This window comes from Melopsittacus undulatus, chromosome 3 (genome assembly GCF_012275295.1).
Source record: "Melopsittacus undulatus isolate bMelUnd1 chromosome 3, bMelUnd1.mat.Z, whole genome shotgun sequence".
NCBI classification, from domain to species: Eukaryota; Metazoa; Chordata; class Aves; order Psittaciformes; family Psittaculidae; genus Melopsittacus; species Melopsittacus undulatus.
This window is the reverse complement of record NC_047529.1, coordinates 103774505-103792210: the sequence shown is the minus strand read 5'-3', so window position 1 is coordinate 103792210 and position 17706 is coordinate 103774505. Positions and strand designations below refer to the sequence as shown.

Sequence of the window (17706 nt, the reverse complement as noted above, 5' to 3'; positions counted from 1 at the left end):
GAGGAGTGTTCTCTCCTGGGCTTCCCTAAATTAAAACCACTTTTCTTTTCTTACAAAGTTTTTTTTCTCCTCACTCAGCAAAGGCTTTTTTTATCGTTGAGTTTTGCTCTTTGGCTTTTTGCTCATTGCTTTTTAAGGATTGAAGGCACAGTAAGGCCTGTCCTGGTACTCCTATTGATACATTCATACAGTGCTGAGGTACTGGGCCCATGTTACATCCACACTTGGCTCGTTATCCTCTTATCAAGCTCTTTGCATCCCTTTGTTTATTTGAGGAGACAGGAAGACTGTGTGAAGGCTGCTTAGTCAGGGATATCAGCGTTGTTGGCAGGGGAGTGATTGCCAGTTGAAAAACAAGGCATTATTGCTCATTTTTTCCCTCTTATTAGTTTGATTACATTTGCAAATCAAATCAATCCATCAGACATGATCAGGCCTCGTCCGCATTTTAAGGAATAGTAATCTCCGTCTAATAAGATGCAAATGTGTCACATCGGTAAGTAACCAATAAATCATCGTCTTGTCTTTGGCAATCATTAAATATCAGAACCAACAGTCAATTTTTAGTATTTTCAATTTGCGATATGCCGCTGGAATATAAAGATAGATGGACGTAATTACACAAACCAAACACTATTTCAGTTCATTCCAGACAGCAAATTTAGTGGAAGGTATAACTGGCTTGTCATCACACTACATTATTCCTGGCGGTTCATGCAAAGTTCACAGACAAGCTTCAAATGGACATTGCTTTTTTTACTTCCCTTAACAACATTCCCGCTACCACCACCAAACTTCAGTAAATGACTTGATATGCTGCAGGACATTACTTCCATCAGTGCACAAAAAAGCACAGAAAGAGAAACATTATCCCGTTTCCCAGGCACCTTGTACATGTGTAAGACTGAAATCCCAAAGTTTCCTAATACTCACCATTTCTGCTCTCTCTTTCTTATTTTCCTTTTAGACAATTTAATCTGAAACTTCAGTTTTTTCCACTGACAGAGAATACTTTTTCATAATTTTTTACTAGTTAGCTCACCTTCAGTGATTTTAGGACACAATGAAGACAAATTAGTGAGAAGCATTGGCACGCCAGCTTCATAGAATCATAGAACCAACTAGGTTGGAAAAGACCTTTAAGATCATTAATTCCAATCTTTATCCCAGCCATCCAGCCAGTTTCCAACCCAGCGAAGAATGCACCTATCCAGGCCGTGAGCAGATAGTTTCTCCAGGAGAATGCTGTGGGAGACAGTGTCAAATGCCTTAACAAAGTCCAAATAGGTGATGTCCACAGGTTTTCCCTCATCAGCCAAGCAGGTCACCTTATTGTAGAAGATCAAGTTGGTCAAGCAGGACCTGTGAACCTTCATGACCCTGTGCTGACTGGGCTTGATCCCTGGTATTCCCTGTCATGCATCCCCTTGTCTCCTCCTTCCATCCCCATATTTTTAAAGGAGTGGAAATTCAAATTGTTTTTCTTCATTCTTTCTTTTTTATAATGGATTTGGGAAAATTGATTGCCTCGCGTGCATCCCAGGGATTAATTGATACGTTTCTTGTCTGATTCGCAATGTCTTGCTTGCCATTAATTACTGTATTCTCATAGAATAGTTTGCATGCTTTTCAAGAGAGAAAAAGATATAAGCTGATGTCTTGGCAACACTAGTGGGAAAAGAAACCCAAATCATGTTTTAAACAGCATAGCTTTTACCCAGCTATTTTAGACTGTTCTAATAGTATAGGGTACAGACCCTAAAAGTACAGGCTTGCAGACAGACTGCCGACTACGAGAATGTGGGTCCGCTGGAAATTGTATTACTGGACCTTCTTACACTGCTGAGTGACGTGAGAGAGCATGAGAGTGCAGAATACTGTGTCTGTGCGACAACACAAGCAGCTCTGCAAAAATAAGAAAAGAGGATTTCGTAGGCTTGTGATGCCTTATGTAGGTTTCCAGCAGAACAGAGCCAGACAGTGGGCTTACTGTATTTGACCTTAAGAAACTTCTTGCCATGAGCCATGTGCCCTAGTTGGACCTGCTGTTGCAGCATCCTGTCAGTTATGTTTGTTGCTTTGGAGTGGCTTTTGGAGAGATCCTTTAGCTCCCTACATGAGAAAAAGATTTTGCATAGAGTTTGATTTGGTAAATGAACTAAATGGAAATTAAGGGAAGAGGCTTGCTTGTGAGCATGCCTACTTGCTTTGCTTTGTGCTGAGCTCCTGTTAAGGACCGAAAGGTGGGGAGAGTGATTTTGCAACCCAAAATGCGCAAGCTCCTGGATGGTCACTGAATGTTACTCATTCTTGGCATCAAAATTGCAAAGTACTTGTGAGCTGCACATGGTGTTTCTTCCACATGCCAGAGATTTAGACAATTTAGAACATACCATTAATTAACAAGTATTTCTTCATGCTTTTCTGAAGGTGTCATCAAAAGGTTTCATTACTTGTTTTTACCTATTTTTATCCTCAAGCTGGTGTAAATCTGTAATAGCTTCATAAAAACAAGAGGTTTATTCCAGGTTTAAAATGAAGCAACTTACGCAACTTTAGCTCTGCTCTCTTAACAAAGTTTGAGCTTCCTGGCACATTTTTCCAAAGGTCTCTTTACATTATTCCTGGATGTCTTATTCCTCAGTTTCTAGATTAATGCTGCCTAGGCTTCTTGCAGAAGTCTCCCCTGTTTCCAGAGACTTTGGTGAGTAAAAGCTGCGTACAGAGGCCATGTGCCTAAGAAGCTCAGTACCAGAACCTTATGTTCTGTGTAACCAATTTATGTACTACCATGGTATGTTTAATTTGCCTTTTCATCACATCAATAATGTGTCTAATTGAAAAATTGGAAGAACTACATACAATCTAACTACCAGTGCCGGTGTTTTCAGGAAATCAGAGATGCTGCACAGTTATGCAAGTACCACCTGTGTTAGTGGTGCACCTCTGTTACCGATGTGTACAGAAACAAGCATTACTCAGGTGCAGCATCTGTACCAATTGATCACTATGCTATCAGAATTAATCACCTGGTATTCAGCTCAGAGAATAAAATTTACATCTTAATGTATGACACTTATTCCAGCACATCCATGCACTCCTAAAAATGGTACTGTTCACTCTGTTTTTGAAGTGTGTATCTGTTTTTAATAGGCAGAGCCTAGCAGTTCCCATTCCTAGCAAATTCCCAGCCACATGGGATAGCTGCTTCTACTAAGTTACATCCTTTCAAAGACAAACTCATAGACGACTGTATAATAAAATAGATTTTTGTCTGTGAAGTTGCATGTCTTAAATCCTGCCCTCACTTTCACAAGAAAAGGGGATTTTTGAGACTCTTTCAGCACTCTGCAGAAAACAGCCCTTGTGAAGATAAGTAAGTAAAGTTTGGCAGTGTACAAGATTGGCAAGCCTTCGCCAAGATGGCCCAGCAGTGTTGCAGGTGCATTGGCTAGCAGTGTAGAGAAGCTTGTGTGAGAACTGCACTGAATCGTAGCACGTGCTCTCGGTTCCTTACTGAAGCCAGTGCTCAGTTAGCCTTGCTGCTGTGAACGAAGCCCTGCTTAATGCAGAGTCTGGTCTGTGTCCATGGGGCTGGCAGAAAGATCCAGGCCAGGTGCACAAACTGCAAGATGAGAATTACAAAGTATTAATTTGAAAAGAAAAAAAACATGGGATTCAACTTTATGTCCTGTATAATTGCAGAGCTAGCAGGATTTTATAATATGGACTAAGCCTTAGTCATTAGCATGGGGCAGTCACCTTTGCTGTTTAAAAACAAAATAATAACAATATAAAAGGTATTGCACACTCACACATTAAAATTTCGGTCTTTTCAGAGAAATTTGGTAGGGATTCTTTATTATCTGGCTAATTACATATTCACATGTGATGGCACTAGCAAAGCCATTACATTCTGTTGGGTAAATAATATTCATTTTAAAACCCATTTATAAATATGTGTTTTATTTGATGGACCAGAATGGGTTTTTTTAAGTTGTTCTCATCCACAGAGTAAATAATATATGGATTGCTTTTAAAAATAAGTATGTATTTCTCCAAGAGACATTTCTGGCAATTGGGTAAATAATATGCATTTTTCAGATACTAAATAAAATGCATACAAATGTATAGAAATCTGGCCTAAATATGTATCTTCCTGAGAGATCAAGATGACTCAAAAGGTGTCAGGCATAGCTTTGAAATTCCTGTTTTGAATTGTCAGTCTGTGTCACAACCTAGAGTTAATTAAATGTGTTTTATGCATTTTCATACAGTATAATATCTGTTTCTGTTTACAGTTTTATAACACTAGTGCTCTTGACCCTCCTTCTCGGTGTTACAAAGTCAGCACTATGTGGTTGAGATCCTTGTTTTACTTTGTGTTCATCTTAATACAGCGCAGAATGCATTTATTCTGTGGGCATAGAACTGCATTGGTGGAAATGACCTCAGACTCTGCTGTACTGCTCAACTTAAACTTCTCCTTCATACTTGGCAGGCAAAGTAGGAAAGAACATGAAACTTCCATATGTAGGCTTGATTCAGAGCCCATCGATGTGAGCAGGACTCCTTCCACTAGCCTCAGAGGGTTTAGTTCAAGCCACAAGATCTGCCATAATCCATTGGGACAGCCAAACACTAGAAGCTGAAGGCTAAGTCTCTTTCTTGACTCTGACACTGTCTTACCATATGACCTTGGGCAAATCATTTAACTTCCTTATGTTGAAACTGTGATTTATACCTCCAATTTTGAGAGTCCTTTGAGCGCTATAGATATAAAACATTAAATATGATTCACAGCATGCTAGGATTGAAAGATGTGAGCACAATGCATCACCTGTTTATTTCTTTTATATACTATAGGCTAGAACTTATCCATCCTTTTCTAAACATTTTAGCCAGTTTATCCCTTCATCCCTTTCATATACTTCTCGAGAATGTTGAATGTACTTTGTAGACTTTTTTTTTGTGAAAATATTCATAGTTTTCAAAAATCACATGGATAAGATAGCACAGCAGCCCTCTGAATTAATATATATACACATCCATAGATTTCACAGAAATGCTGTGAGATGGGGGGGGGATTTAGAGCTTTCACAGAAACACCGTGAGATGGGGGGTGGATTTAGTGACTCCAGCAGAATCACAGAGAAAAAGTCAGTGGTAGATTTGGGAGACTAAATGGTCTTTCTTGCATTCTGCCTCTAAACATGTACCTCACACTTCGTCTATACCTCCACCATCATCTATGATGCACTTAGGAAAACTGCTGATGATAGTTAGCTGTTTGACAAGGGTGTATTTGGCAAGTGCCAACTCTAAAGGATGTGCAGTCAGGATAACGAAGTTGGATCTGTTGTCAGTCTAATTGTTATGTTGATACTGAAGGAGTCAAAATATAAATACATAGTGAGAATGTTTCAACTGGAATTCTATTACAAAGCTAATCACAGCAGCAGTGAATTATTGTAAAAGGCCTTTTGGAGCACTTCTCATGGCTGTTCTTGCACAAACATCGCTGAGTTAGTGATGATGTGGCCTTGATAACCAGCATTGCCTGAGAGCCTAGCAAACATGATCTTTTGACAGAACACATGAGGAAAATCTCATCTCCTTCCTTCTTAGATCCCTGATCTAGCAGATAAAGTCCATAAGGAAAGCCATAATGAATGTTTGGTCACCACGAAGAAGGATCAGCTAGAAACAGGCATTTGAAAGCAAATCATGGGACAAGAAGAAAGAAATAAAAGATGATCCAGGAGTATTAGCACATTGCAGTTTTGTTTCAGACCTCTCTAATGGCACATCCACAAAAAGCGCAACCATGCTTTCTGTGTGGTTTCTAAACTACAGACAAGTGTGTCCAAATACCATATGGTAGAGCCCAACTCTTTATGATTGTAAGAATGTAGAACATAGGGTGAGGAATGCAAAATAAAGCCCAGCTCTCACATCAAAATCAAAGTAAAGCTTTCCAGGGCAGTGAGAGCTATATAGTGAAAAAAATAAAGTAAAATAGTGCACAAATTAAGGACGGGGCATCACTGGTGATGCTTTAAATTTGCCTGCTGATGCCCAGAAGGAATAAGAAGTTCTGGCAGGAGAAGAGAGCAGAGAAAGGGAAGGCTGAAAGCGGGAATAAGAGAAACATGGCTACATGAAGTGTCTCTGAGCATGCCTAATGCCTCTATTGTAAAGCCTGTAAGTAACTGAGATATTACCTTGTGCCCCCCCGTCATTATCAGTCACCAGTTTGCTAAGACACCAGTGGGAGTAACTCATCATATTGAACATGCAGGAAGAGAACAAGGTGGTGATATTGAATATAAGCTAGGGAAGGGTTATCTGGGCATTGAAAGACAGGAGACTTAAAATAAAATGTGAAGGTGCTGAGGGATAAAATGGCACAACTGTAGAGGAGTTCATGTCTTAGTGACTCTGTGGCCATATTGAATGACTGTTAAATTCTCTGCAGAATTAAGAGATAGGAGCATTCATACATTTTGTTAGGAATTGATCTTTTTTGTCAGTGATCTGAATAAGATTGTACTATAGTTTTTAATTTAACAGATTAAGAAACACAATTAAAATATCATGAAAAAGATCATAATCTAAAGCTCTGGGGATTTTTTGCTTATCCCTGTTGAGCTGATAACAAGAGCTGGTGAATGTAACAGCTACCTCCAATACTGTAAATTTACTCTAGTTTGTGGGCTGGAGTGTTAATAAATACCTTGTAGTATTCCTGAGGGAGAAGCTTTCCATCTAATTAATAAAACTGGGAAGAATACCCAGGACACTGAACCATATCTTTCTTATTAGTGTTGGCTTATACAAAGGAGAATCCCTGAATCTCAACACATTAGTAAATGTCATACTCCTGGGTTGCACAGAGACCTCTTGAAAAACTGCTGATTTGCTGTGGGAAAAAAATCACCGTAGGCTACAGAAACGATTCAGCTAGGGAATACCAAGTGTAGAAAATTGGTGTAAAGCATGGCGTGCATTATAGCAGCTGAGATTTGTGCCACATTTTGTGAAACTTGGAAGAGAAAACATACAATTATACTCCCATTTCCCTTCTGTTCTTAGTCTGTATGTATGCTAATATCTTCCTCTGTGTCTGGGTATGGTCTTAGTGCAGCTAGGTTTAGAGGCTTAGCAAAAAATCTCCTTTACATGTTCTCTAAAACAGGCTTCTTAAAACCACTTAATATGTAAACTGCATGTAACTGTTTATTGAAAGAAGGTGGAAGGATTCCTTGAAGGAGGAAAATGTTTTAAGCCCAGTAGTGAAATTGAAGTCTTTCAGCTGATTTCCTTTTCCATATTAGGCAACAGTAAACTTCATCCTACTATGCCTGAGCCAGTTCTGTTTTCGGGCAGTTTACAGCACAAACTAGCAACCTAACTTTTAGACCAGCACAATAATTCTTTGCTGTACTTTATTAAAATCACAGTGGTAACCTTCTGTTATGGAATACCGATACACGTTTTCTGACAGACTAGACATTTACAAAACAGAGTAAAAATTCCTGCAGTTCTTTTGTCGAATACAAATTGTAGGATATGTGTGTTTCCTCATTATTATCATGATTTTTATTAGCAAGTAGCAAACTGGTATCGCTGCCTCTGATAGAAAGAGAATAAGATCTTTCCATTTACTTCTTACTTGAAGTTCCTGCTCTGAAAAATGCTCCTGCTGATTGCATTGTATCTGCTTTTCACCCTACTGATATGAGTGAGTGGGAACATAAAAAGAAGTAGAACTACAGAGCTTACCCTTGAGGTTGATGCAAATTTGGCTAAATAAGTCACCTGGACAAGAAGTGGAGGAGATAAAAGATCTGCCAAGTATTTTGTCTGCACCCAGTCTTCTAAAGTTTCATAGTCTGTCCTTTAGAGGAGGTCTTCAGTGGATTCTGGAAACTTATTAGAGCTTAAGAAGGCAGTTTAAAATGCTGTGCAGGGATAAGAGTCTAGCAGTGCCTTTATTGTCAGGTATTTTAGATGTTCTAATCTACTATATATGCTTAAACTTTCTGATTGGGGTTTGTTTTGTTGGGTTTTTTTTCTCATTAAGAATGTTTATGATGCTTCCATGTAACACTGCAAGGAATAGATCAATTCACACCATGTACAGTGAATGCCTGCCATACATGCAGTTTCAGTAAAGCATATTAACAGCAGATACTGGTCCTTAAAAGACAAAATCCAAGCATCCTCAGCATTATGCTGAAAGAACCTGAATCAGGCATTCCTTTGCCTGTCTGCAGTTACAGCTTTGTTGAGCAGTGACCCTTTGTGACTGTTCCTTGTTTGAGGAAATACTTCTCTGATCTGACCTGGGTGATTACATTATTATTTTGTCTTTCAGCAAGACAATACTTTATATTAAAAAAATAATAAGCAAAGAATGCAAATTGATGAGCAGGTCATCCTTGTTCATTTTAGTAGCTTCTAGAATACCCTGAGTTTGCTTAGTATGAATGCATGTGTGCACAGGCTTATGCAAACACACACTTAACACCTGGCTGCTTTTGTGTCTATAACACCATGGATCTTTTGTATCTGCTATTTTAGTCTTTCTAAAGTAACAGCTCCAGAGTGAGAGCTCAGTTGCTGTGATTTTGAAACTCTTTGTGTGAGGCACATCTCCCTGAGCTCATCTGTTCTGAGCTCTAATTGTAGGAGCAGGCACCAGACACCTCAAAGTCCAAATTCTGAGTCTTCAGATTTTAGGAAGGTAAGAAGAACTCAATACTATAGGTCAGCAAATATGTATTCTATCATCTTCAGCAGTGATTAGTCTCAGGGGAAGAGACGTGGACCCCATAGTAGGTATGAAGCCTCAGGAAAACTTTTTGTGATTCCTTATGCTTAGAAATTAGGCTAAATAAGGGGGGGGGGGGGGGCGAATCCTTGTCCTTGTAATTTGGATTTGCAGTATTATTCCTGGAGCTATTCTGGCAGTCTGTGTAAGCATCAGCTCCCTGAGTTCTTGGTGTCGGTGACATCCTTTGGCACGGGGTTCCTCAGTCCATTTACTCTGTAAATGAAGTTTCCCTCTGTCCTTCCAGTTTGAATTTCCTGTGTTTTCACTGTAAGGGTGTTTGGTCTGTCTTATGAGGCAGGGATAATAGAAACTTTAGACCTATTTTTTATACTATTAATTTATGTATACTTCTACTGCATTCACTTGTACATCACTGTTTGGAGGAAAACGATTCCTGCTTTCTGAGTCTATTTTCATAAGCTTTCTCCCAGGTATGCTGTTCTACTTTGCCTTCTCTGAGCCTCCTCTAAATCTGTCATATTTTCATTGGAATGGCCTGAGCCATTGTGTCATTAATACTGCGAATCAGAGAGTACTGTTGATATTTCTCTTTTAACTTTCTTGTCTTCTGAGGCGCTTTTAGCCTCGGCTGTGGGCATGACACCAGCTTCACAACTATCCTTGGGCTACCAGGAGGGGTACTAATAGATGCAGTTTCCAAGCTAATGTTTTCACATTCTTCCCTGGACTCTTTTAGAGTTGGTCAGGATGATGCAGCTCTCCATCTCTCTTTTCTCACCTTGACATCATTTAGCCAGTCTTGTCTCACTCTGGAGGGACTAACAATACTGTCTTAAATTAGAAGGCCTGTCTTACATTAAAGAGGGCATTGAGGGAGGTCAGCACCATGAAGTATATTTTGTTGATGCAGGTACCGAGGGCATATATAATTTCCTAGTTTATTTAACTTGCACAGAATTTTGAGAAGTATTTCATTTTCAAACTGAAAATAAAATAATGTAGGAGAATGTTGCATGAGATTGCATCTCCGGTGCTGTCTCCAGTGGAAGCCTGTCATCTAACTTCACCTCTGTGTGCTGCTCAGGATAATGCATTTTAGAAACCAGTGATGTTTTGCTTTTTTCTGTTTCAGAAGCAAGTAACCTGGACTCACTTTTAAGAATATGATTTGCAAACTTGTTGAGTAGGATGTATCTATTTGGAGGATAAGTGAATTTGTCCATATAAATCCCCTTTGTCAAATTTAATAGATGGGTAAAGTGACCCCTTGCCTTCAATAGAAAAATGCATAGTCCTTAAAAAAATTGTAACTACATTATTTATTTTTTCTTGCCTTTCAGAAATATGTGAGGGTATTACATCTTTAAGAAACTGAACAAATTCCAAACTGAATAAGAGAGACAGAGAGATGGTTGCCTTTTTGCAAGCCGCCGGCTTTCCTAAGTGTCTCATCCTCTCCTCTCTGTCATCCCGAGGCAATGTGCCTGCATTTGTGTGTAGATTTATAGTTTATCTTTATCTATGGCTTCATCTGTAGGTAGCTATTATAGCTACCTTGCCTCGATATTGTTTGGGCCTGATAGATCTGTCTGTAGTTCATCAAAGGGGAGCTGAGTGGCTAAAAGCCATTGGGTCCAGCTGAGGATGAAATACGAGCCATCAGCCTTGGTAATGGCTGTAAAATTTCATAATTACACGGCCTTTATTACATTGCATAATGATCCTGAAGCAGTATGGAACAATTAATTAAGATTTTCAACCGTGGCTCTTTCAGAAATTAAAAGGTGCTAGTGGCTGAGAAATGGGGAAGTGTCTTGTCCTAAAAGCATTAGGGATGCTTAAGAAGTGCTTCCTGGGTACTTAAAGAGAGGAGAAAAAAAGAAGAGGGGGGGTGGGAGAGTAAAAGAAGTGAAATAAAAAGAAAAAGACCAACTAGTTAAGCAGCTAATGTCAGAGTAACTTTTTTGTACTTTACCGCTGATTCTTAATGTCAAAGCTGGTTCTAAAACTCCTGCAGTAGTCACTGCCATAAAGCTGTCCCTTTTCTGGTCTGTAAAAATGTTCATGCCTTTTTTTCCCCCCATTTTGTTCTGGCCATTTTTAAACATTTGTAGAAGTTGAGCTCTGCATTTTATTAAATAAATGAGTACCATGACAGAAGAGAGGAGGGTCACTTGGCTGTGTACTGGGGTGTACTGAGCAAGGGTTTTCTCTTACGCACTTTCTTGTGTCTGAGCCCATTGAAATTCTTGGAAGGTCTCGGCAGCTTGACAGACATCCCCAAGGAAGACTCTTTTTTTTTCTTTACTGTTTTGATATTTCTCTTCTTTCCTTTTCTTCTTTGTAAATGCAGCACGTGAGATGTAATAGAATATTTTCCATGAGGTTGACCTCAGACCTGATCAGAAGTAATTAGATTCCTAAGGTGCTGCAGAGGTGTCTCACAGGTTTCTGATGTACACACTGAAAAAGTGTTTGTGTATGTGCAAGGAATATGCAGGGAGAAACGGGAGGCCTGAACCTGTGCATGTAAGCATTACCTGTTGTGATTGATTGCTGGGTGTAATTCTGAAGGCCAGCGAATTGTCAACCATATGGGGTGTGGAGTACTCACTGTGCCAGTAATAGTGAAACTGATGAAAAGATGGCAGAAATAACCCCAGTGTTCTACATGCACCATCAAAACTTGCAGGTCATATAGGAAGGAATTTTCTTTTCACTAAATGCCTCCCTCAAACTATTTTGATTCATACAAACTCTTAGATGAGATGAGCACTGAGTATTATTGGTTTTAAATTGACTGGTCATCATGTAAGGTCCTATCACTCTTAAGTATTTTATGAGAAGCCAAGGTTTCTCCAAGGCACCTCTAATAACAAACTTTCTGCAGCAAATCTAGAAGGGATTATGTGTTTCAAGGAGGAGCTGGCTGCTTGAAGTCAGTTCTCTTGTTGAGTCATTTATTCCCTTAATAGGAATTTTCTGATCTGCTGTCATTCTTGTTCACACACTGGGTGTCACTGCCTCTAAAACACTTGTCATTCTTTAATGGAAACAAAATAGTCATTGCAGTCAGAGCCGCAATGTCATTCCACTACCCCTTGCTGCGTCGGCAATAGTGAAAATGACAGAGCGGCTCTCAGTAGGGGTAATTAAAATGTAAATATTGATATTTTATTATTTGAAATTACTTTCCAGTGCGGCATTTAATATCTCTCCATCTGTGCGGCTCTGTTTAGCGGTCACTTTAGTGCAGCTCTGGGATGCCAAGCGGCGGCTTGATCCCCGTTATGTCAAAATGCTTGTTGCTGCTTAATTTTGATATCTAATTAAGTGGAAAAGTACAGTCCACACTGTAATCCATGGCATCTTAACCAGCTGCTTGGGTATATTTAGAATTAATCTCCACTATGGAATCATCCTAATGTATGCAATTAAGAGTCTGCCGATGGCTAATTAGGTGTATTAGAATCAGGCAGCTTCCTTTTTTCTTTCTTTCTCTCTATTTTTTTTTCTCTCCTGTGTGTGGAGTGTTGTAGACTTAAGACACAGCCTCCAGAGATGATCTTAATGGTACATACACACTCAACTAGGCAAACTTGGAATTTCACATTCGCGTAGGAGAATGTGTGACTCTTCCCACGTAACCAGGGAGAGTGTAGGCATCAGCGGAATTTGTTGGCATCTACAGCACATTAAGAGCATCAGCTAACCAGTAGAAAAATTGGAACAATTGGGAAGAAGGAGGAAGGTGTGTAGGACAGTGTTGTTTTCCTGCCTGGCAGAGAGCAAAAGGGTATAAATACCCAAAATGTTGCAAATGTTGTTTTTCTGTGGCTATGGAAAGAGATTTTAGGTAGCTCAGCCAACGCAGGGTTAACACAAATACAGTGATTGGCTTGTAAGCATGGTTGTCTCCATATGCTAATACATTCCAGTATTGGATTCATATTATTAACATGATTGGGAATTCCTGGAAACCTGACTTTGCCTGATGGAAAGATGGAGGGAGCAGGGATTGCCATAGCTCTCAGTGAGGAAATAACTGGTGGCTTTCCCAGAGGAGCAAAAGACAAACAGCAGTGACCCAGCACTGAGGAAAAGCACTCTCAAAGCAGATCCATAGAGCTTATTAATATAAGGCAGCATGTATTGAATGCACAAGAAATCCCTCTTTCTGTGGAAAAAAAAACGCAAAACCAGCCTACTATCTAATAACCCAATAAACTTGGTTTTGAGGCCTAATGTGCACCAGGCTGAAGAAATGGAAGTCTGAATTATCTTGATATTCCCAGTCTGTGTGTGCAGGTGTTGGGAGGCTGCTCCGTACGGAGATTGATGCGAGCAGTACCTGAACTAATGCTGATGGTTGTTACTAGCTCAGTTAGGGCCCTTTCTCAAAGCCTGTGTTCTTCTATTTTGTTTAATTCATTAAAAATTGAAAAGAAAAAAGGGAAGAGGGTAGGCTCCTTTTGTTTAATTATGTGTGATTGTAGTTTCATTTTCTGCTAGCTGAACTCGTTGAAGGGTCTCGGTAAGGCATAAAGGCATACAACACACAGGATATGTACGTAGATCACTGACTGTTCTAAACTGAACTATGTTACCATGTTCTGAATTGAGCTTTAAGAGAGATTCATCAGTATTCATGGTACTTGTTTCTCATCTATATAGTTGCCTTACAAATGACAGAATGTAGCTTCTATTTTTTCACCCACAAGTCTGGCTTTAGTGTACCCATACTCAAATACATATGTCCACAACATATTGAAGGAAAATTAGTGTGGAATCAGTATTTATGTTGAAGATATGATTGGTCTGGGTTTTTTTAGATAGGCTCAGTGAAAGAAAACAATCAGGTTCAGGGATACAACCCTGCTCCATTTTCTCCCATGCAAATATCTGGGGACACAGGTGATATGTCAAAATATGCCAGACATCTTAAAAAGTAAATTTCATACAAAATGTTGTACCCCAGCCACAGGCTTTTCAAGTCTAGGGGCAAAGATGATTTTAGTAGCACACAGTGTCGTGTCATTTGCCTCTGCTGTCTTCAATAAAAAGACAAAAAGATCCCATGGTCTTAACCAAGCTTTGTTCAAAGGTTACAGAGTAAGCAACTGCAAGAGTTAACTTTAAGTAGATAAATCAGATCACATATGTATTGCATTGGAAAGACAATCTTCAGGAATCTGCAAGTTCATATTGCTGACCTTAAGGAGACCTACAGCCACATTGGGCCATATTGGACTGCTAGTCTGAATTATATAACCTTGTCATTGTCTGTATCTAACAATTCTAAATCTCCCTGCAGAGAAGGTAATGCACAAGGAGTGCCAATTGTCTAACATACAGGGGGGAAAAAAGAAATTAGTTTGCTACTTACCAGGTATTCCTCTGTTCTCAGAGCATCTAGTGATAAATCAAAATGTGTTTGGCCTGGCTTTTTTTTAATAGATGGTTGCTACGAGTTTGTAGTAAAGCTATTTAAAATTGTGGAAGTTCCAGTGGTAAAAGCAGACCAAAGGGAAAATCAGGTATTAATCTGTTTAAATCTATTGTCTTATATTTTCCTTTTTCTCTGTGAATTCTGGAATAATAAGTGAAAATTAATGGATTTAAAGAGTACAGTGCCTCAAGCCTTATGTTTCCAGAAATGCCATGATAAAGTACTCCATTCACAGAGGTCTAATCAAATCTGTTGTGAAGCAAAGGTGACTTACCAGGTTTTATAACTTTAATATTTTACTGCAGAGTATTAGCAACTGAAGGTAGTTATGTGAAGTCAGGCAGACGTTCTTGTCACATTGTCCAGCTCCTTTCCATTACTATTGCTAAAGAAGCAGCTCACAAGAACTTGTACTGTGGCTAGAAATAAGAAATGTAAAAGCAGCTGCTTAGAAACATTTGAGTGGTTAAAGAGGGGTGTCTCTGATTTAAGTCCTGAAATCAGTTTGAACTACAGAGAATTACATCTCACTGTGTGCCCTGGGAAGAAATGACAAACTTAAATTGCTCCTGTTTAGTGTTATCATGTAAGGTTTCATAGGGTAAATGGCAAACCAGAAATATTTCCAACTAGTATTTAAATTACATTAACACCTTTTTGTATAGCTTGAGTGAAAGGTCATGCTAGACAAGCAGCATCTTCACTGTTTGTAAATGTCTAATTTGCTGCTTTTAAATTGCTGTGAACTTCACTTACTTAGCCCTGCTGAATGAATCCAGTGTTGCAAATACTTCTGACAAGGGAATATTTGCTTAGTGAGAATCCATTGTTCATAATGGATTGAGAGAGACGTGCAGTGTGAATGCATTTTTATTGCCATGCCATCTCTCTGCTGTTGTTTCAGTGAAATGAAAGTAGCATTGTGATAAAAGCCCTGGGTTTCTTAGTGCTCAGTGTGGCATTTCCCATCTTACTGGTAGGTGTTACTCAAAAAGTGCTTATCATAGACATTTTTTCATGTTATAAAATATGGGGGAAAATATGTATATTTTATAAGGACCTGGACAATCAAAAATTAGGAATACAAACACAAATAAAACCCAAGGAAGTGCATAGGCTTGGCTGAAGACATCCCAGCGCTCTCCAAGAGCATTTTGCTTTGTATATTTGAGTCAGAGCAATTTTTGGGCACCTCCGTGTATGCAAGTCAGATCTTCCCTCTCCCCCAGCCACACAGCTAACAGATGGTAGTCACAACTCGTAGCACAGAGAGCGCTGCTCACAACAACAGAGCTCTGCTGTAGGGGCAGAAGGAGATGCTATGTAGCAAAGCATTGCTCAGGAAAGGCAGCAGTTTTACCTTGCACAAGTTATTGGATGAAACTGATTTCTAAGCAGAACTTTAATTGTAGCGCATCAGTTCTAAATAGGTTGGAAGCTGAATCCCGCAAATGGCATCAGCTGAGCCTTTGGCTGTGTTTCTCGTCAGTTATAGTTTGTGCTTTTGGAACTTGATTTGTGGTTTTCAAGTTAGAGCAAATACCTGGGCTTTTTTGTTTTGTGACCTGACCTTTCAATTGAAAATTCTCAATTACACTTAAATTTCAGCTTGTGCAGTTATTAGCCCTTTGACCAGAGGCTCTGTGAGCAAATGGGTATTAAAAAAACAGGGGAAAAGGAGGAGGAAAAGAAAAAGATTGAAATAATGGGTTCACCCTCGCATAATAAGTTGTATCTGTTTCTGTTCCAGCTTTCACCAAATTTCATCCATAATCTGTGAAATATGTTTGGTGATTAGTGAGAGCACTCTCCTTCTGTTTAATGGTTTTCATAACCACTGAAATGTCTGTGGGTCTTGACAGTTGGCTTTAGACTACTGAGTAGTTTGAAATGCAATTAAATCTGGTTTTATTTTCTTGGATTAATATAATGAAAAGGATCTCTTAGATCTATGTGGGAGACTCAGCTCTAAATGTAGGCTAAAAAAAAATGAATCATGACATCCTATTCCTTGGATATCTGAGAATAGTAAAGGGCGGCTAGGCTTTCCTTCAGCAAATAACATGATCATGTCTAGAAAATGCTACATAGCCTTAGCAGGAATTTAACTGGCCTCTGTTGCCATCCCTGAAAGCCAGACAAAGTTGTACAGTGCATCCGGGAAGCACTGAGTGTGTGCCAGAAGGGAGAAGAGGGCAAAGTGACAGCTTTACATCTGAGAGTGCACTGGACTGAATCTGATCTTGACATGAAGTTTCTTTACATTCACTTCTGCGAAGCCAAAATAAGCCTTTGGCCCAGTGTCATTTGACCATGAGGCCATGCAGCCTCTAAATATAAAGGGCTGAAATAAAAGTTTTTTTAAAGGGTGTTTCCAATACCAGTTTGTTCTTTTGATAGAGGTGACTATACATTGTGTCTGAAATAAGGAAACTGCGCTTGAAACATCAGTATCCATAAAACATTTAGAAGAAAGTTAATCTATCAAAATTAAGTGTAAATAATTTAAAAACCCAACTCTGATATTTCAACTGTGTAAATATATTGAATCCGCAACACACTGGTGAACATGTCATTTTCAAGCACAGCTTTGATTATAAAAAATGTAAATTAAGATATTTGAAGTGCAAGCCAGGGCAGGCGAGAGGAATATTTCACTCCTAAAGCTAACAATCACAAAAACAATTGGTAAAATAAATAGGAGGTGATTATCAGAAAAAGCAAGCATCTCCCAGATTTTCCAGCAATTTCATACCTGGTTTGATTAAATATTTGCATTACTAAACACATAACAGAACAGGGGAAGTTCCTTCTCTTCAAAGTGATTCAAGTCTGAGTAGCCTGCTTTAGGCATCACATCAGATTTTTAAGGCTGAAAATAGCGGTAGGGATAAGTCCAGCCACTGTATTATTTGGTTTTATTTTGTCCAATAGTTCTCAGAGTGCTGTGTGCAAGGCACAGATCTTGCTTTGGCACTTGACCATCTGCAGCTGCTTCACTGTAGCCCCTAGTGAGTTAGTGGCCATGAAGTCCATCTTAATGAAGTAGAGGAAAGGGTCTTCAGGAATATAAAAGATTTACCCTGCTTAGCATGGAGCTGTGTGCGATGTGAAATAGAGAGCAAGTGGTGCATGTGCTGACACTTGAAAAGATCTGTGGTTTAAGCAGCCCTGTTTAAGAGACTGTGAACTGTGTTTGGAGCTGGCTTGGTGCGCTGCAGAGCGCGGTCTGCTCCCCGCCTAGAATAAAAATGATAAGACCTTTTTACCTATTTATTTCTGCTTCCTTTGAGCTTTGGGTTTACTGGTATGCAAAGGAGAAAAAAATCAAGCATATGTTCGGTTGCTCAATCAACCTTTTCTCAATCCACACTCGGTGATCTCAGCGAGTCATTACGGCATAATTACAATTTGAGTGTGATATGCTGTTTGTAGAAAAGTATCTATTTTTAGCTGA

The 17706-nt window shown here is 39.2% G+C and overlaps 1 protein-coding gene across 4 annotated transcripts in view; it reads left to right on the top strand.

Moving 5' to 3' along the window:
• Window positions 1-17706, top strand: part of ESRRG (estrogen related receptor gamma) — a 456497-nt gene that overhangs the window by 423954 nt on the left and 14837 nt on the right. The window lies entirely within an intron of this gene.